The sequence below is a fragment of the Coenobita brevimanus genome, unplaced genomic scaffold (assembly GCF_032717465.1).
Source record: "Coenobita brevimanus isolate Jiangsu-jjx unplaced genomic scaffold, ASM3271746v2 jjx.HiC_scaffold_2552, whole genome shotgun sequence".
NCBI classification, from domain to species: domain Eukaryota; kingdom Metazoa; phylum Arthropoda; class Malacostraca; order Decapoda; family Coenobitidae; genus Coenobita; species Coenobita brevimanus.
The window spans coordinates 63,720-85,711 of NW_027643492.1; the positions used below are offsets into that span (position 1 = coordinate 63,720).

The 21,992-nt window shown below is 43.5% G+C and overlaps 1 pseudogene; it reads left to right on the top strand.

The window, feature by feature from the left end:
* LOC145389856 (cAMP-dependent protein kinase catalytic subunit 1-like) overlaps positions 1-21,992 on the top strand; it is a 64,241-nt pseudogene that overhangs the window by 7,879 nt on the left and 34,370 nt on the right.

Genomic DNA, 21,992 nt, shown 5'->3' on the forward strand with positions numbered 1-21,992 from the left:
GGTTGGGTTAGGTCAGGTATGGTATGGTTAAGTGAGACTGGGTAGGATTAGGTAGGGTTAGATGCGGTTAGGCTGCGTCAGAATTGGTTAGGTTAGGTATGAGGAGGTTAGGGGAAATTGTGAGGTTAAATACAATTAGACTGGGTTAGGTGAGGTTAATTTAGATTAGGTTGGGTTAATTTAGGTTGGATTAGGTCATTCGAGGTTTGGCAGGGTTCAATTCGAGCAAATATTGATAATTTAGGTGAGACTGGGCTAAATTAAATCGGTTTAGATGTGATTAGGTTGATTTGGGTTGGTGAAGGTGAAATAGGTTAATTATGGGTAGGATTAGTGAGATTAGTACAGATTAGATATGGTTAAGAGGGATCCGTGCACCATAGCATTGTCCTTCTCTGGTCAACCTACATTTTCCTTTCACTTTTCTATACATATCTCAATTTCTTTTTTCGACTCATCTTTCCTTGTAGCCTCACTTCATCGTCTCGTTTCTGATTCCCATATTCCAGTCAAGTTTCATATCCTTTTCCTTTTCCCTTTACGTATTTTCATATTTTCATCATTTTTTTTTTTTTACTCGTCTACGGATTATTTATATTAAACTTCAGTTCCTCACGGTAATTTCTTTCTCTTTCTCGTTCAGCCAGCCTTGTCGTCCCTCTGTTTTTATACTCACAGTTATACAAACGTTCCTGACTTTCTTCCCTCTCCCCCGAGAGGAGAATGGTGGACTGCTGGAGAAGCGCTACGTAAGCCTGTAATCCATCAGGAGCTGAGGAGGAGCGTGTCTCGTCCCCCGTCCCTCTAGTACACCTGGACGCGCGGATCCCTCCTCCTTGCCCCCTCCATCTGCTCCTGACGAAGTGGAGGAGCCTCTTCCACCTTCACCACCGCCTGCCGCCATCGCTCTCTCTTCTTCTCCCCCTCCACCCAAGGAGAAGAGGAAGAAACAAAAGAAGAAAGGGGGAAAGACCAAGAGCGACCCCTCCTCCGTTGCTCGCCGGATCGAGGCCCTCCTTCCACCACTCTCAGGGACTCGTGATCTCGATGCCCGCACGGATGCGGACCTGGAAGAGCTACTCTGCTGCCTCAGGGATCCGATCAACGACGCTGATACACTGCCTCTCGTCTATCAGACTTTGTATTAGAAGATCCGTGAGGCATACATTTCCAACTCCATCTCTCCATCTGAGGAAGCCGCCATCCGTGAGGGCATCGAGTTAGATCCACCACGTGCTGCCCTCGTCAACTACATCGCCACCAGACTGCTCTCTTAACTGCTGAGCCACGCCTGATCCTGTCCTGCCTTGCTGCTTCGTCTTGCAGTTTTTTGTCACCGCTATGCTCTCGTTTGAGAGCTTTTTTTTGCCATTCCTCTGACGGGCTCTCTGTTTGTCCGTGTCCTCACCTTATTGTGAGGCAAATATCACAAAAAAAAAAAAAAAAAGATCCGCCTTAGATATAACCATATCTCCATACACACACACACACACACACACACACACACACACACACACACACACACACACACACACAAAATACTCTCTAACGGATCTTGCTGGTGAGGAAATGTCTTGATGTAAATGTGGTGGTGTGGGAGGTTGCCATGGTAACACAGTCAAGTAAGGATCTTCTTAACGATATATTTTGGATAAGGCTGGTTAATATCCCTTTGAACACACACACACACACACACACACCTGCACATAGCTGCACTTCCACATATCCACACCTCACAATGTCTCCAAAGTCACATGCAGTAGAATATGGCATAGAAGACCCTGGTTGTGATATGATTACCCCAGTGAATCCTGGATCATACGTCTTTTATTTTATTCTTACTATCTCAAGACGGTTTTATTTAATACGGTAAATCAGTGGCAGTGACGGTTAACTAAGATATTAATCCATGCGCAGGGGAGACGAACGGCCAGTAACAGGAGTAGCCAACAGAGAGCTATGTGGCATTTCTTTACTGCAGTGTGTCACCATATCCCGCCCCACACCACCACACATCCCCGCCAGTCCCTCTCTACTCACCAGTCTTCGAAACGATCTAACATAATCTTTCCAGAGTCAGGAAGTGTAGATGTTGATACAAATTAACGTGAAATACAATTATGCCTGAGTTTCTCTCCTCATCTGAGCATGACATCCAATAACTGGTATTTTGTGTAATTACCCTTTTCGTTATTAACTAACAGTAAACTCCCAGCCCAAAAGCAGTCAAGATAGAGAGTTCCCACACCCAACATCACTTCAAAATCTCTTTACCCAAAATCTCGTGGCGAATGACGTGCAAGATTTTCGCATAATTCTCTGTACGTAGAGCGAATAACATGCTAGTTTATGGAATACAGGAGTCTGCCACAACTCTCCATTGAGGATAAGAATGGTTAAAGGAAAAAAACGTAGACAGAGGCCAGTGGGAGAAGGCTGTGGTATTGGACTGTTCGGGGGTACTATCGATGTTTTCACTGCCTTTTTTTTCTCATATACTGAGTGAAACTAAAGCTTTATTAATCCTCAGATACGCACATCATTGTTAACTGACGTGATCTGGTACGAGTATGGCTGAAAACAAAATATGTAATCAGAAAAGCGACCAGAAAAAAAAAAAATCGTTGTTTCTGCTACTAGTGGATGTTATTACAGTCAACCGAGAAAGCCCGATGAAGGTATGTGTTTGGCCAGGTTTATCTATCTATCTATCAGTCTGTCTACCTGACCGCCTGCCTGTCTGCCTTTTCTGCCTCCCTGCCTGCCAGCCTGTCTGTTAGCAAGATTATAAGGAAAAGTCAGCAGATTATCTTATTTCTTTATTTAGATTTTGAATTTACCATTCTAAACAAACCCTTACGAACTCGGGAACGTTGTCGCTGGAATCCAAGCAGGAAGAGTCAGCGGACAGTGACTAATTGTTCGCAGTTACCCATTCATTTTACTGCTTTCTCTGAATAGGGCCACCCCGACTTAATGTGTTGCGTCACAAAACGTGCGCGGGGAAGTCAAGCGAGCAGATTATCTCTGTCATTAGACTTTGAGTTAGGTTAGGATGAAGTAATTTTTTTTTGTTTTAATAGCATTCAGTAAAAGGTCAGGGGTACAAGACAAAGATAAAGGTTCAGTCAGCCGTCATGTCCGAGCGAGAGGCTCATCAATTTCGAAGCATTGTGATGAGCAAGTAATAAACAGTAGCTCAGAGATAGACTCCGTGGAGAGAGTGCATCAGTACGTCACGTCTACACGATTATTTGATTTTCTGTTACAATACTCTAGAATCACAGGTGTTTATTGATAAAGTGGACTGGCGTTTGAATCGACTGTGAGGCACGAGAGTTGTTGGCGTCACTTCATAAGCTGGTGGATAGATTTTGCTGGATTTTCTTGCCATTGTCCTCCTGCCTGTGATCTCGCCTTGTTCCCGCTGCACCCTCCAAAGGTATGCTGTTTGGCTTTTTCTATACTCGCGGCTCACGACCCTGAGGTTGTCATTATCGTACCCTGGCAACTTACCATTCAAAAGCGCGACCGATTTCGTATCATATTATGCACGAATCAATATGATAAGCACGAATATATTATACACGAATATTATTATACACGAACATATTACACACGAATCACATGCGTCTCATATAATATCAACCTCAGAGGCGTGCCCCACGACTATAATTCTGTACTCGTTTTACTCTAACTTGGCTCAAATTTTCCATTCCTCCAACCTGAATGCTGAGTTGTAGGAATAGATTAATGCTAGAAAACGTAAGTCACAAAAAAGTGGTATGGAAAGGAAGCCGTAGCGTTGTCCGTCTCTTCCAATGATCCATGTGAAGTAAGCTGCAAAAGGACGAAAATTTGGGCCACTTAACAGTGAAAAAATAATATACTACGTGTTACAATGATAATCTAGGACGTTATGGACAGTTGAGAAGTTTGCGGTTTGCAATAGAAGGACAGGAAGACAGAGAGACAGACAGGCAGAAGACACACAGATACAAGGCAAGGAGACACAAAGGGGAGACGAAGCGTGACATTATTATTAGTGTAGATGACTACAGAGCACATTGCATTTGTGCCCTAACTTTAAAAGCATGTCTTCTCATGCAGAGGTTCTTTGACGAGTAGTGAACTAACAGACAGACAGAAACATACACAGAAACACACACACACACACACACACAAATACTCTCTAATGGAAAATATTGGTTGGGAAATGTGTTTATGTAACTTTGGTGTGGGACGTTGCCATCAGAACACGCAGGCACCTCCTGCCAGACAAGCAAAGATTTTCTTAACGAAATATATTTGCATAAAGCTAGTTAATATCCTTTTGTACACACACACACACACACACACACACATTTCCTAACATGCATACACAAACCTCCATTCACACAGACTCGCTATGAACTTGGCCATCACTCCACACGCAGCATCCCTTCCGGACACACACACAGATTCACCTCCGTAAGCACAGACAACTCAACACACACACACACACACACACACACTGGGTGTGTGCGTGTGTGAAGGTCACAGCCTTGCCCATAGATCGGACTATATGAGCTCTCAGCTCCCTTCCGGGAGGGTAAAAGCTGACGATCACGACCATCAAGTGATCCTGACCGACCCGGTGAATTACACACACACACACACACACACACACACACACAGTACAGGGAATCTCTACAAATGGTAAGAAGCAGACAAGAAACATTCAGATATTATGGATCTACAGTAAGAAGTGTGAACGTCGGGGGTAGGGTTGCGAGAGGCAGACCGAAAAAGACCTGAGACGAGGTCATAGAGTGTGACCTCAGGGATAAGGGACTGAATAGGGAGGCTGCCAGAGATCAAGCAGAGTGGAGAGCCATCATGTGACTAAGGCCGACACATGCAAGCTTATTGGAGCTTTTATAAAAGATACGATACGATCACAGTACAAAGCAACTGATTAAGCAGGAAATAACTTAGTGTAGAATCCGAATGCAGTATAGATATCGCTGGGAAATAAGCCAGGAAAGATGTGATAAACTGTAGATTAGCTGGAAAGAATGGAAAACACAATCCACTGAGTGTCCACATATAGAGCCACATGGAAATTTATATTAGACCACCGCCATTAAGAAATAAAAGGACCTTTGAACATGAGGCAACGTAAGAACAAGAGAGAGAGAGAGAGAAAAAAAAAAACGAAACGACAATGGACGGTATAAAGATTCGTCAAAGTTACATAAGGGTCCCCTACTTTTTGTGGGAATTTTCTTTATTGCAAGCCCCGCCCCCAATGCGGCGTCTACCTGTCTGCCTCAACCCATTTAAAACCCCCATGCCCAGTCAGCGACCCTCAGTGTCGCTCTTGAAATAGTGGGGTGTATATCTGCTTCGGTTAGGCCAAGGCGCCGGGCCGTCTACCAAGATCTTCATCCGCATCTCGCTGCCACACCACTGACTCCAGCCATCACCGCCTCAGTTACCAAATGTTATACGGGGAGTGTGTACGTGTGCCGCCCAGCTCCGCGGCGCCTCGCTGTCTAGTTACGCACGGGGTACCAATGCACACCAGTCTCGCGTCATGGCAAGGGCGGAACATGTTCGTGTTTCGCTGAGGGTTCACTTAAGCACCAATAGTTTATTTATTACTGACCCTTTTATTAATCAACTACTTAGTTCACACCCTGCAATTCACTTAAGACTCTAAACCACCCCTACACCCATTATCAAGATCACGGCAGCCACGTAATAACCCGCCATCCTCATATCCAGCCCCCGCCTCAGACCCTGCCCCCCATACTGCCCTTCCTCCACCCCTCCCCTTTCCTTATCCCCCTACCCAAGCCCTCTAGGGCTACAACACCTTACCCTAACACCCCTATCCTACCATCCTACCCAGGCTGCTGGAGCCGGAAAAATCAGATGAACCTGAGAGGCAGCCAATAAGCCAATGCTTGGCAGAGAAAGCCGTAGCGATTCACTCCTCCCGTCCTTAATTAACAACACAGTGCACGTGCGAGACCCCCCCCCCCTTCCCAACAGCAAACACACGCACGTTGGGTTAAGCCCCGACACTCTTTCTCTTAGTCTAAATTCTTCCTCTCGTACTTAAAAAAAAAAAAAACACACATGCACTTTACACAATGCAACCAGGACCAGAGCTCTCAGTAAGGCCGGGAGTTTAAACAAAGGCCTAGTTCCTACCACCACGTGTCGTCGCCCTGGTTGCATAACACTCATCACATATACACAATCATTCTTTACCTTCCTTCCTTTCCCCCCCTTTTCTATACGTCATTATTATTATTATTATGTGGGCCTGACGTTGTGCGGTGAATGCAAGTCCCGCTCTCACTGGTAGGTCTTCCCATGCTTGACTTCCAAGTCCACTGATGATCACGGTCAGTAGGACCTGTAAAAAGGGTCAACTTTTATTTTAGGTATTCTATAGGCCTATCCATAATATTAGGTAAGTCTGTTACCTGTCCCGTAGATCTTAAACTATAGGTTTTTCTTCCTCCTTCGGCATCATCAATCGAATCAGCCACCGCACCTTCTTCTTGCTCTTCGTGCAAGCTCTGCACGCTTTGAGTACTTTCCTCTGTTTCCTGCAATTGTGAGGCGTTTCCTTCGTCCGTTCTTTCTACGTCTAAAATATCTCTCAGTTCATATTTTTGCACTTCCTCTGGTGGGAGAGGATCCTCATGGAGGGGATATGCTCTCCGCACATTACCATTCATTGTCTCGTCTAAATTATCTTCGTGGGCAAGCCTGACTCTGTCTGTGTGGACTTTCATGACTCTCCCCGTGTTTATGTCTACCAGTTTTACTGTCACATCACTAATCTTCCCTTTCACTCTAAAAGGTCCATCGTATAGAGGTTGAAGTTTCTTAGGCTCTCCTGGCTTGGGAATCTTTCGTACATAAACCCTATCTCCTGTACGAATCTCTTTTACTTTTGCTCTCGATGTCTGTTGATTCTCCATGGCCTCTTGACTTTCCTCAATGTACCTTAAACATCTTTTAAAGGTACGATTAGCTTTAATGGCCATCTCATTTTTATAGTTATCCAGATCATAGCAGATCGGTTCCTGTTTTACGACATCATACGGGACACCAGGGTCCCTTAGGAACATGAGGTAGAATGGGGATTCCTTTAACACTCTGTGATACGCTGTGTTATATGCCCATGTGGCAAAGCACAACATTGAATCCCATATTTGTGGATTATCCTCTACTAAACTCCTTAGGTATTTCATTATCGTGGCATTGGCTCTCTCAATCACCCCATTGACAGACGGGTGATACGCTGTTGTTGTTGTCTGTTTCGTCTTTAGCAACTCAGCTATTCCTTTAAGAGTTGCATTAACGAACTCTGTTCCTTGGTCTGTGACCATCCAGCGTGGTGCTCCATGAACACACACGACATTTTTAACGAATGCTCTGGCAACCTCATCAGCAGTCTTCGTGCGAAGCGGGACGGCTATCAAATATCGTGTCCTCACATCTATTACTATCATAATATATTTATATCCCTCTTCACTTGGATTTATAGGGCCGATCAAGTCCATATGAATTCTCTCAAAAGGTACTCCTACTCTAGGGTATCGCTGCAACGGCGCCGGGGCGTCCCCCGACGGCTTGAAGCGGTTGCAAGTAAGGCACGCCTTGCAATAATTCTCAACATCTTTATTCATCCGTGGCCACCAACTAAATCGCTTTAGTCTTTCTAAAGTTACTTTGATTCCCCCATGACCTACAGTCGATAATTTATGAGCTATCTCTAATGCACTCTGTTTGCATTCATCAGGAGTTACAACTTGCATTAGGCTCTCATCATAGTCATTTGTAGCGAAGTGATAGAGTAATCCATCCTCAACCATGAACTCACTAGTACTAACTCCTAGTGCTCTATGTGCATCTTTAATTTCTTCTCTAGTCACTTCTACTTCTCCATCTCGTATACATTGAAGATACTGTTCCTTTATTCTTTTATACAGTGGATGCGCATCCTGTCTGGGTCTCACTACCAACTCTCTCCATCTTATTATATCTCTTTCTTTATCTTCATCGATCCTGGATATCTGATAATGACCTTCAGGAGAGGAAAAGGCCGTCTTTTCCTTACAATCTTCTGATAATGGTATGTGATGGTACCCCTGGTGGGGGTCCAAACAGCTGAAATAACGACACACACACACACACACACACACACACACACACACACACACACACACACACACACACACACACACACACACACACACACACACACACACACACACACACACACACACACACACACACACACACACACACACACACACACACACACACACACACGTTCACAAACACAGACACAGACACAGATACAAAGACAACCTTTGTTACAGGGTAGAAAGTGCTGCGGCTTTGCTTTTCACTGCACTTCTTCATGACTAGCACTATTCTAATACTACATCCTCTCCATTGCACTTCTTCGCGACTAGCACTATTCTGATACTACTATATCCTTTCCATTGCACTTCTTCGCGACTAGCACTATACTGTATTCTAGCACTATTACATCTTTACCACAGCACTCGTTTATTACTAGCACAGTATTCCATTGTCACTATTTCAGCTCAGCATTCAAGATGGAAAGATGGCAATTTTAGGCCTAGTTAGTGAGAAAAAATATATATAACTAAGCTTTGTTTCCAGCACTAACAATCATGTATGGCGTATATATAAGGAAAATAAAATCACTTCGAAACAAAAAGTGACATCTGGGGACTAATTTTGTGTTATATGTGCACTGTGTATTATTTCAGGACTCTATTAACATTTTCCCAGTTGTATCACGAGTCAAACATTCTTCACAATTTGGTCTGGCATTATCCCGCCATTTTACGAACTCCCAGGTACTCACACAATTATAATAGTCACAGTAATGATGTTTCAGCACGTTGAGCCTTGAAATTCAGGCTTCTGTCAACCTTTCAAGGCGAGGAGTCCAAATATTACTTCCGTGGTGGACAAGCTTCTACAGAGTGTCGCAGTAAGAGACGTGGGTTATATGCTCAACCCAGCACGTACATACATACACGTGCCACATGCTCACCATATCGTGTAATCACCTTCTATCTATCGCTGTTCCTAGATGATAGATAAACGTACAGTAATTCATTTTTAAGATATTTAAATAAGATATAGGAAAATCTAATGCCTTCTCTTATATACCAACCAAGGATAAACATGTGACAACAGCGCGCTCATCCACTGTGGCCTTTGCTTAACATGATGCAATTGGTGTCTACGTTGCCTTCATTTTAACAGGAAGAACTAGACAGAGGAAGATTTTGCAACTCTTTCCTTCATCATCCTGCGGGAAAAACACATACAACCTGCTGCAATTTTCACCTCGTAAGATTCATGGAGTGAGAGGAATATTCTCATCTTTCCTGCAATGTTAAGGCTGAGTTAGGACTGTGAATTGATGGCATGTTTGTGCATCCCGAACAGACGATTTATTCTGGATATTACATGGCTACAGATATTCATTTTGTGTGATATTAGATTGTTTTAAAAGTTGTCATTGGTTGTATAATATTGGAGAATTATATTAGCTTGTTATATAGTCTACATCAACAGAGTAGTTGATAGATTGGTAGGTAGGTAGTTATAGAGAGTTAGATGATAGATATGGATAGATAGACAATTATTCTCATTCGTTGCTTATTAACAAAAGAGGTGATATTGTATTAGTATGTACAAATCCATCCATCCATCCATACGTACACCCCATACATACAAACATACACGCAATAACACGCACACACAAAACGTACATGTGTAATATAATCAACACAAAACGTACATGTGCAGCATATTAACTATCAGCAGTTTCACCCACACCAAACGTACATGTGCATATATTCAACACAAAACGTACACGTGTATGTATTCAGGTGTGTGGCACCTGTGTGAAGGCACCGGATGTGTCTGGAGTAAACCACATTCTTCACATAGATGTTAGAGGATTTTCGTGCCCAGAGTCACTAACGTATAAATAATTTCCTTGTACCTACACTTCCTTCACTTTAACTTGGCCTAGTACTCAGATGTAGCGATAGATTAGCACTAGAATATGATGCTAGCCACGAAGAACCTTTGCTGTGAGGTACGAATGAGTCTCCTTGGTTACTAGTCAAATTTATTCTCTGACAGGGACATCACAGGACTAACTTTTCCTCCAAACGTTTGTTATGCCTCGAGGGGAAGTCCATTTTGCATAAACGTTTCTCTGTTAAGCAGCAAAACGTTTACACACAGCAGAACAAAAGCTTTAGTAGTAGCATCGTTTCCGTAGCGACTTATTTTCGCTATTCCAGCTTAATTTCTTTTCATCTTATGCTGCCACTCAACATTCAAGAGGGAGAGATGGCAATTTTAGGCCAAGTAAAAGGAGTATATACATAGGATTAAGATAGATTAAATGTCTTCTTACCGCACTTCTTCGTGACTAGCATAATGGTAGAGTAGGAGTATAGTTGAGAGTATAAACGTTTCGTCAGGCAAGAGGAAAATATTTGAAGAAACGTTTATGTCATAAAGATCGTCTCTCTCTCTCTCTCTCTCTCTCTCTCTCTCTCTCTCTCTCTCACACACACACACACACACACACACACACACACACACACACACACACACACACACACACACACACACACACGGCTTATATCGAACGTCAGTCGGGTTAGAGGAAAATAGTTGAAAAACGTTCCTATCATGATAAAGATAGACTACTTAATCTCTCTCTCTCTCTCTCTCTCTCTCTCTCTCTCTCTCTCTCTCTCTCTCTCTCTCTCTCTCTCAGCATACGTCGAGCGCCTAACAGGTAAGAGGAAAGTAATTGAAGATCGTTCATATCCTGATGCAGATCGACCTCCCCTCCCCCCCTCTCTCTATCTATCTCTCTCTACCTATCTATCTGTCTATCAGTCTTTCTAGCTAGCCATCCATCTATTAAATAGCATCTAAATTCACCCTAGTTGACGGTATAGGAATTATAATTGTGTATTGCTGTGATGTTTTTATCCAGTGTTAATCATAGCAATAAACCCCAACCATCCCCCAGATCTGAACCCTAGTGTATTTACCTGTCTGTCTGTCTGTCTGTCTGTCTACTCATCTACTGTACTGTATGTGTGTATCTATAGTCAGACACTTTAACCCCTTAAGAGGCAGCCACAGACAAAATGCCTCCATGTCACCCTGTCTTTTTCAATCTAGCTGCCCCACCTCTGCTGTTTTTAGTAGCATTTCTGCCTTCATGTCACCCTGTCCTCTGCTGTCACGCTTCCCTCTCTCTGCTGTTTTTAGTACGGTATCACTTCTGCCTCCATGTCACCCTGTCCTCTGCTGTCACGCTGCCCTCTCTCTGCTGTCACCCTGTCCTCTGCTGTCACGCTGTCCTCTCTCTTCTGTTTTTAGTATCATTTTTCCATCTTCCTTTCAGAAAACCAAGAAAGTGACCCAAGTGAGGATGGGTTGGGTGCAGCAGGACGCCAGAGGACAGTGTATCGTTGTGATGTTTGCTTCCAGTGTTAGTCACAGCACGGCACAAGAGACCTGCTCCTTTGTCATCGCTGCACAGCAAGAGGTGTGTTACGTAGCCAGTCAATCTGTCTGTCTGTCTATCAATCCCTCCGTCTATATCTATCTGTCTGTGTCTTACGTAGCCTGTCTATCTGTCTGTCTTTCTGTCTGTCTGTCTGTCTATCTATCTTTCTGTCTACCTATCTATCTATGTTTCTCTATCTATTGCCAGATGTCTCAGTTGATGTTCAGTTTAATATTTCTCAGTTCTTATCATTTTATCCATTATCAGTTGTTACACCAAATTTCACCAATCACCTGATAACATTCCCAGCCTGTGACGCCATATTCTCACCCTATCTACTACTTATCTACTGCCAGACGTATTAATCCCGTAAGGGGTGGCCACAAACAAATCGCCGCCATATCGCCCTGTCCCCCCTCCATTTCACCGCCCTGTTCCCAGCTCACAGCCCCCTCTCTCGTGTACCTTTCCACCCCATCAGCCTGTGACGCCATGACATTCTCAGCCTGTGACGGGAATGCAGTGCGGTGTGAAATTGACAAGTTTCGTAACGTCTGTAAATAATGCATTGTACCCAACATCGTCACTGCGCCATACCTTGCCTTTGTGACGCAATGTGACGCTATCCGACGCCTTCATGTGGCCTGGGATGCATGTATGTGTATGTACGTATGTATTCGTGTACGTATGTGTGTGTGTATGTGAGTAGGTATATCTGTAGGTATTTCAGAGGTGGTATTATGTACGCTATGTATTTATAACTTTTGTAGACGTGCATAATTTTATGACTGAATGCAGCTGTAACTTTCACACACACACACACACACACACACACACACACACACACACACACACACACACACACACACACACACACACACACACACACGTCCTTCAGGCAGTTAAGTGAGGGAATGTATGTCGCTGCATGCCCCCCTCCCCAACCTTGTGATGGAAATTTACCGTCCTAACTAGAGCAGACCTTGGAGAGACTAACTACGAGAGTGTATGTGAGTGAGAGGGAGGGGGAGACCGAGGATGAGATGGAGGGATGGAATGGAGAGGTATAGGAGAGAAGGGGGTGTAAGTTGGGGGGAGGGCAGCGATATGGCAGGGAACAGAACGACATATAAATACGGTACTTTTGTGAGCAGCTGTGTGTATTAAGCTGTGGGAAAATTCTCTCTCTCTCTCTCTCTCTCTCTCTCTCTCTCTCTCTCTCTCTCTCTCATCGACTCTTCCAGTCTCTTTTGTCTAGGGATACACGATTCCAGACTAGACAACTTCCTGTAGGACAAATACATGAATCACTTTCTGAGAGAGAGAGAGAGAGAGAGAATGTGTGCGTGCGTGTGTGTAAATGAAGCGAGAGAGCTGGAGGGAGGGGGGGGGGGTAAGAGGAATAGGACCAGCCAGGGAACCAGCTTAGACCAGAATGTGTGTCTTGGCCATGACCCCCAACCCCAGGCCACGTGTAGGCTGATGGAAGGATACTCTGACTAGTAACCAAGGAGACGCATTCCTACCTCAACTAGTAACCAAGGAGACGCATTGCTACCAAAGAGACGCATTCCTACCTCAACTAGTAACCAAGGAGACGCATTCTTACCTCAGCTAGTAACCAAGGAGACTCACTCCTACCTGAGAGTGTGTCATAGCAGCCTGAGAGTGACTCATGGCAGCCTGAGAGTGAGTCATGGCAGCCTTCACGTGGTGGCACTGATATACGCAGGCGGCTGCACTGCCTGGTCATACACACGTCCTTCAGCTCCTTCCCTGTCCCCCGAAAGGATGATGGTGGACTGCATGAGGGTAGTATCAGGCTGCAGTCCACCGGGTTCACCAGAATAAACCGGAAAAATATACGTCATCACCCAGAGTAGGTGATGACGTAACGGTGACGTCATTTCCCGAGCCTCGGCAGTGACGTCATAACCTGTTTGGTTGAGAGTGTGAGGGAATGTTTGGTGATGATGATGAGAGAGAGAGAGAATGATAGATCGATTGGTGTATAGATAGATAAACTGAGAGAATACTGTGTTGAAGAGGACTACGGTGTGTGTGTGTGTGTGTGTGTGTGTGTGTGTGTGTGGAGAGAGAGACGAAATGGGATCTCTATTTCTTTCTTATTTGTTTGTGTGTGTGTGTGTGTGTGTGTGTGTGTGTGTGTGTGTGTGTGTGTGTGTGTGTGTGTGTGTGTGTGTGTTACCCCGTACACTTCTCGTCTGGACAGAAACGTTCCAGTAACCTTCCGCACAGTTGAATATTTCTCAAGACTTCTACCTGAGCGAATTATTCCCCAGCCATTAACACACACCAACATGCAGTGGGAAATATAAATCGCTGAGGAATAGGTGTTAGGTAACCTTCACTCGGGAAAACGGCAGCTGAAACGTTCTTGTCCAAACCAAAACTCTCTCCCTCTCTCTCTCTCTCTCTCTCTCTCCTCCTTGGTCTCTCCGTCCACCTCACACATACACTCCTAATCAGTCTCTCATTCTCCATTCATACCACTTGACAGTCTCTCCTACTTGAATAAATCGCTTCAGAGCAGACATTACGTTTTTGTTTAATTACATCATCATCATCAGTTCTCCTCCTCCTCCTTCTCCTCCTCCTCCTCATCATCATCATCATCATCGTCCCTCCACCTCCTCCTCCTCCAGATCATCATCATCATCATCATCATCATTACCATTCTCTTCTCTTTTCCTTCTTCTCATCCTCATCATCATCCAGAATTCTTTTTCCATAAACAAAGGAGAGAGAGAGAGAGAGAGAGAGAGAGAGGGAATACGTAGCGTACAAGAATGATTCGCTTAGTAGACATTACGTTTCTGATATAGCCTACATGTAGACTGACTGTGTGTGTGTGTGTGTGTGTGTGTGTGTGTGTGTGTGTGTGTGTGTATCTTGTTTCTACCCTGTTTTGAGTGTGTGCGTGCTGTTAATGCCCTGTAATGAGTATGTGTGCGTGCTGTTTTTGACCTGTGTGTGTGTGTGTGTGTGTATTAAGTGGGACTGGGAGATGGATATGGGCTTTGTCAGGACAGCAAAAGATATTCTGAAACTCCATTTCCCCATTTAATATACAGTTTAAATTGCCTGCCAGTGCCGCTCAGGGACGTGCGAGGCTGGTCACTGTTGCCTTAAATATGGGGACTGAATAGCTGATCCCGGACCCCCATTCCCCTGTTAAATAAGGGCAAGATGGAATCGGTAATGGTGATTGGTTATGATGGTAATGTCCTGTTGGATGTTCATGAGCGAATTAATACCGTGAAGCCTTCTACTCATTACGGTATCTTATTATGTCCGGCCTACGACAGATTATGCTTCGTTATTAAAGGGGAAGGAAGGTTTTATTATTCCCATACAGTTAGATTGCCATTTTACCGTGCCTCAAACAGGTTACCTCTTGTAGGCTACTATCTAAGCCTTAAATTATTTGAAAGTAGGTGGTTAGGTTAAGTGGCAATCCTAGGTGGTTAAAATCAGTGGGTAGGGTAGCTCAGGATACGTTAGGTTAGGCTGGATCATTAAATTTGCCGTAGATTTGATTGATGCACTGACGAGTCCCGATTTTGAGATGGTAGGTAATCAGAGCGTCGTCCAGTCGGTAAACAGTGCCATGTGCGAGGTGGCGGCGACCATGGATACACTGAAATAGGTAATTTTTGTTTCCTTTGCGCCTTTTGTAGCCTGTAATAACAATCTAACCATCCGTGTTGCATTTGGTCATAAAATTACTTACCTGAAGTCCGTGGCATTCCAAGAAGACAGTTGCAATCGCCGCGGCTGAAGTTTTACCGTATGTTTTGCGTAGCTTTGCCCGGTGTAATTTTTGGGAAAGTCTAGCTGATGTGTTTCTTTGCGCACAGAATTGTTACCCGAGTTGACTATCCCCTGTGAAGCCTCCTATGTCACCTAGAATATGGTCCAAAAAGGCACGTGATACAGACTACCTTATTCTTTTGCAGTTTAAGTAGCATCATCGCAGACCCATCATCATCTCCCAGCCGTAACTTCTCCTAACTATGACAGAACTGCTCCAAGCGTCATTATCCCCGCATAACCCTACACAGACTCACAGCCTTCCATCTCTCATACCATTACACCATACTACTCGATTCTTGGCTTTCAGACCCTCATAAAATCCACGGTACCAACAACATTACCCACATTCTTACGTTCACAGACTTTTCGTAGCATCCCTTCTCTGTTCATTCTTTGTATGTGGCCATACCATCTTCGAGTATTCCATTTTATCAACTATCAATGGTATGTATAGCCAGATGCCTTAGTCCTGTAAGGGGTGGCCACAAGCAAATTGCCTCCATTCCCCTGCCATTATGCTGCCCAACCCCCAACTCACACACCCCTCTCTCATGTACTAGTGCCTCTCCAGTCATTCACTCATACTTCTTTGTCTTCCATCTCATAGCACCCATATACACTCGTGGTAAACAAACACTTCATGCAGCAGAAGTACATTAACTGATAGTCTGTCTAGTTACCTATTGCCAGATGCCTCAGTTCCGTAATGGGCAGCCATGAACAAATTGCCTCCATGTCACCCTGTCCAAAGCCATTTCACTGCCCTGCTCCTGGCTCACACCCCCCTCTCTCGTATACCTCTCCACTCCATCCCTCCATCTCATCCTCAGCCTTCTGCTCCTTCTCCCCTCCTCCACCTCACTCACATACACTCTCCTTGTTAGTCTCTTGCTCTCCATCCTCTCCACATGGCCAAACCACCTCAGTGTATTTCTTAACGCTTTCTATCGCATCCATATCCACACCACGACACTCCCTCACTTCCTCATTTGTCAGTCTGTCTCTCCATGTAATTCCACATGCTCCTCACAGATAACTAATTTCCACTGCTCTCACTCTTGACTTGTGTCCTTCCAACAAGGTCCAAGCTTCACTTCCATACGATAGAGTTGGCATCGCAGTACTGTCATGCAGCAATTTTTTCACTTCCATGCTCACTTCCCTGTTCCTTATCACTACTTTCAAGAAACCAGCAACCTATCTTCCCTGTTGTACCCTTTCAAGCACTTCACCCTCCAAACTTCCATCATTACTCATCACACTACCCAAGTACTTAAACGTACTCACATTTTCCATTTCCTCCTCATCTAACCTCACTGTACATTCAGTGGCTTCATTTCTCTCAAAGACCATAACTACTCTTCCCTACATTCACCTTTAGATTCTGTTTCTTACACACACTCCCAAACGCATACACCAAGCCTTGCAGTTCCCCTTCGTCTTCACTTAACAACACAGTATCATCTGCAAACAACAGTATGGGGAGTTTCAAAACACTGCCTTGATAATCTTTAATATTTTTCTGCTTGTTTTTGGGGTGATAAATGAACATTCCTCATTAAATTTCTTTCCTTGTTGATTTTTAGCCAAGTTCCTTCTACTTTATCAATTGCTTTTTCAAGTGTAATGGCAGACACTTCCAATGTACGTCCTGGTTGCTTGTAGTACTTCATCCCAACCTGACATTTTAACCCGACCTGTCCCAACCTAACCTAGCAGTTTAACCTATCCTAACTTAACCAAGATTCGAGTAAGATTTCGTTATTCCGTGATTACCGGGTATGTACAAATGTTGGCGAGGCACAACGAACACGACAAAAAAAACAAGGGAAAAAGTCAGCACAAAACAATTGTTTACCACCATGAAAATCATTTCATTTCATTTAGTTTTGTTTATAAAGGCGCCAACATGCTTGCATGCTTCGTCCTCGGTCACCTAATGGCGGCTCTCCATGCTGCTCTATCTCTGGCAGCCTCCCTATCCAGTCCCTTATCCCTGAGGTCACACTCTATGACCTCGTCCCTCGTCTTTTTCGATATACCTCTGGCAGCCCTACACCTCTCACTCTCCACACCCAATTGTAATCCCCCATCCTCTCTGCATGCCCAAACCATCTCAATCTGCCCCTCCTCATCACAGCACCAGTTCTCTCCAGTCCCATCCTTCTTTTCAACTCTTCCAGTAGCAGTTGAATTGGTACAGTCCTTCTGCTGCTGAAGTTAAAACATACATTTACCACCTTCATTATTGGTTATATCATCCAGCTTCTTTATGCAGTTAACTAAAATTCTTTCACCTGAAATTGGTCCAGATTTTCTTTCTTTTGTAGTTTATATCATGTAGCTACAGCATATCATTGGCTGAATACGATAATGCTACAGCTCTACACCCTTTCCATAGCACTTCTTTGTGACTAGCACCATATTCTTGTGTTATGGTAATATGGATTTCAGTTTTAGGCCAACTTAATGTCAGTAGATACTAATGGTACATACCCTTTGCAGAGCTGTACCTGAGCAGTGTGTCCAGCAGGAAGCAAAGAAAAGGACTCAAGATGTAATGAAGACACTCTGTTGGAAAAGGATGTAAGGAGTATCATCAAGTATGTGAAAGATATCATTATAAGTGTTTGATATTATTTACTAGTTAATTTTTTTTTTTGTTCCCTATATCAACAAGTGGGTTGGTGGAGGGTTGGTGCCCCTCCCCGTAAAACAGGTACCTCAAGAGTCCAGTGGCCACCCCATACGGGATTAAGGCATTCGGCTATAGATAGTTATAATGTTAATAGAAACTTTGATCATAACTTAGTATTTTGCAACAAAATTTGATCAGTTATCTCATCAGTTAGTATTTTGCAACAAAATTTAATCATTTATTTCATCAATTGTACAATACTTTCAACAAGTTTTTAAAATTGTAAGCATACTTTGTGGATGCCTTGTATAATCATTGTATGCTGTATACCGTTTGCAGAGCTGTACCATGTGTTTGGAGATAAATGGTTATTTGCCTATGGTTGCAGTCGGTTCAGGAACAGTGTCCTTGGAAGCAAAGAAAAGTATATTAGTTGTAATGGAAACACTCTTAGAGAAGGACCTAAGGAAGATCATCAAGTACGTGGAAGATGTCATTGTAAGTGTGCAGTATAATTTACTAATATTTGTTCTTTACTCAGTGTAGTGCTCCCTACTTCTTCCTTCATCTGTATCATCCTCTTTTCCTATTTCTCCCATCCAACTGTCCCTTTTTATTACTCTTCCTTTCTTTTCAGGTGACTTTACATTGAGTAACAAGCCTAATGGTTTCCTGTAAGCCAGCAAACCATTTACAGCACTGGGTGGTAATTAAATAACCAACCCATAGGCCTACGTGTTTTCATATATATACGTCAACAAGTGGGTTGGCAGAGGGTTAGTGCCCCTTCCTGTATAACAACTAACTCAGAGACAAACGGCCACCCCTTATGGGGTCATGACTTGTGACTGTAGACAGATATAGATATGTTCTTTTCTTTGGATTATGAATGTAGAAATACTTGATAGAATCATTAGGCTAAATTAATGTCAAAATACAATACTGCAATAAGAATCTTTAGACCAAATTATTATCAGAATAAACTAATGGTATATACCCTTTGCAGTGGTGTACCTAAGCAGTGTTTCCAGCAGGACGCAAAGAAGAGGAATTTAGATTTCATTGGCACAGCAAGGAAAATTGTTATGTCTGTGGAAGGCATCATTGTAAGTGTATGGTATTATTTACCTATGTACTCATCTCCCTCCCCCCACCTTACACTCCTGTCTCTCTCTCTGATACCCCTCTACTCCATCCCTCCATCTAATCCTTGGTCTTCTCCTCCCTCTCCCCCACTTAACAATTTTAATATGGTAATTTGACCCAAAGAGTTAATGTTAACACTCGGTTCCTATTGCCAACCGTCAGCTCAGTCTAATTATTTTTACAGAAGATGAACAGAGGAAGGGGCAAAAAAACATTGGCGAGAATAGAGTACATGTAATAGATTTGACATGCAGTGATTAATGGTGGTTCTGTTAATGTGCATGATTCATCGACACTCATATCTGGTGTGTTGTTCAGAATTCAGTACTAGATTTGTATTAATCACAGGTGGGTAAAAAGCATACTGTACTTTGTGGGTGACAGAATGACTTGGAGGCGTTTTGTCTGCGGCCACCCTTAGCAGGATTAGGGCGTCATGCTATAGATAGATAGATGGGACTTTGTATCGTCACTGGCGTCAGGATTCTGGGGTCTGGAATGCTGAGTGTGTGGTGCATCTCACTGATCATGCTCTTTATTAACTCTCCCTCTGTTATATATTTCTCTTCTATTCTTTTTTTTTTTTATATCCTGTATCACCACATCTTGGGTGGGAAAAAAACGTCGAGATGATGATGTATTGCCATGCACATATCTGCAATAGAACATTATCTATCTATCTATCTATAGTCAGATGCCTTAATCCTGTAAGGGGTGGCCATAAGTAAATCCCCTCCATGTCACACTGTCCCCTGCTATTTTGCTGCCCTCCCCCCAACTTGCACCCCTTCCCTCCCATACCTCTCTGCTCCACCTCTCCATTTCATCCTCGGTCTCCCCTTGCCTCTCCTCCCCCCCCTCCACCTCACTCACATACTTTCCTAGTTAGTCTCTCTGTCCATCCTCTCTCAATGGCCTAACCACCACAGTATATTTCTCCCAACGCTTTCCGTCACATCCACACCACAGTGCTCCTTCACATCCTCATTTGTTGGTCTCTCTCTCCATGTAATGCCACATGCTGCTCTAAAGTAACTCTTTTCCACTGTATCTGTTTGCAGGTAATGTGGAATATTCAGCTAAGGTGTGTGCAGTCTTCCTGGAGGTGTTGTGTTCACAGCGTCAGCAATGTTCATCACACATCATCACAGAAGATACCGTACCTAACAACCTGCACCATTAAGTGAACGCATCTGTGTTGAGGGACAGAGTTCTAAGGGATCTGCAAGTAAGATATATGTAGTATCATGGGGCTGTATTACTGGTAGGATGTTTGTATAATGCTTCATGGTACAGCACACCCTTGTTTTACAATGAGGTGGCATTTAAAAAATCCATTGCATAACTGTTTATCATGTATTGTCAATTATGTGGGTTCAATGGGGATACGTTTTCGGCCAAGAGTCACTCACCCAACAAAGTCTAAGAACGTGTTTTCAACTCACCTAAACTGCAAGTAATTTCACATCACTGCACTTCACCTGCTGCCTCAGCTCCAGCACCACACTGTTGTTCCATCCCTGACACTAACACATCCAATAGTGGGTGAGTTCAAAGGCCATCTTGGAGAAAAAAAAAATTGCCATAAGCTTGTGTGTTGGCAATTGTGTACAGTAAGCGAAAATAGCTCTTTTACATCAACTAGTGAGGCTTCATACAGGGTCTTAATAATCGTATAAGCAAAAAAAGCTATTATTTGTCAGAAAAATGTCTTACAAGTGATACATCGCATACCAGTTCGTCATATAACATTGGTCTACTGTACTGTACTTCTTCCTTAGCTATTTTTTAGCGTATTATGATTGAAGAGTTGAGAGGAAGGATGGGACAGCAGTGTATTGGTGTTTTAATGAACAAGAGCAGAGTGAGATAGTTTGACTATGGGATAGGATGGAGGATAACACACACACACACACACACACACACACACACACACACACGATTATACTATATGATACTCATTCATTTTTTATAGACGAAGATAGTCGTCCGTTTGCAGTTCATTTTCCATAGCTCAGTAACAGAATAAGGCAGTACTATGGCCAAGCATATTTGTCATACCACTTCTTCGTGACTAGCACCATATTCTAGTGTTAACCCTTTGTCACAGCACTTTATTTAAGAAAGAGATTGCAATTTTACGCCAAGTTAGAGTGAACAGGGTATAGCTATGATGACGAAACACATATTTGTCTCTTGGTTTCCAGATCACTGCACGCGCACTCCTCAGGTCACGTCTTCCATAAAACAGACAACAGAGGGACAGACAGCGTAACTGAATGGCAGGCTATAGATGGAGTGAGAAGAAGAGGTACACAGAAAACAAGATAGAGATGATACGCGCAGATCCACCGATATCGGAAGGAACAAGCTAAGAGCCAATGGATCAGAGTGGACAAAGGTGAGAGGGGTCCTTATCATGCAGTGGTGTGTCACAGTTTAATGAAGTTGATGACGACGATGATGGTGGTGATGATGATGATGATGATTGATGATGATGCTGATTGATGATGATAATGATGTTGATGCTGATAATGATGATGTAACTCTGTGCAAACTCTAAAACAAGGTTAGATGATGGTGATGAATATGATGATAAAGGTGATGATACTGATATATCTTTTGTACCACATTTTTAACAGTGCTGGGATGATGATGACATGCTGCTGCTGCTGCTGCTGATGATGATGATGATCATGATGATGATGATGATGATGACTAGGAAGATGATAATGATGATTACTACAACGAAGACGACGACGATGATTT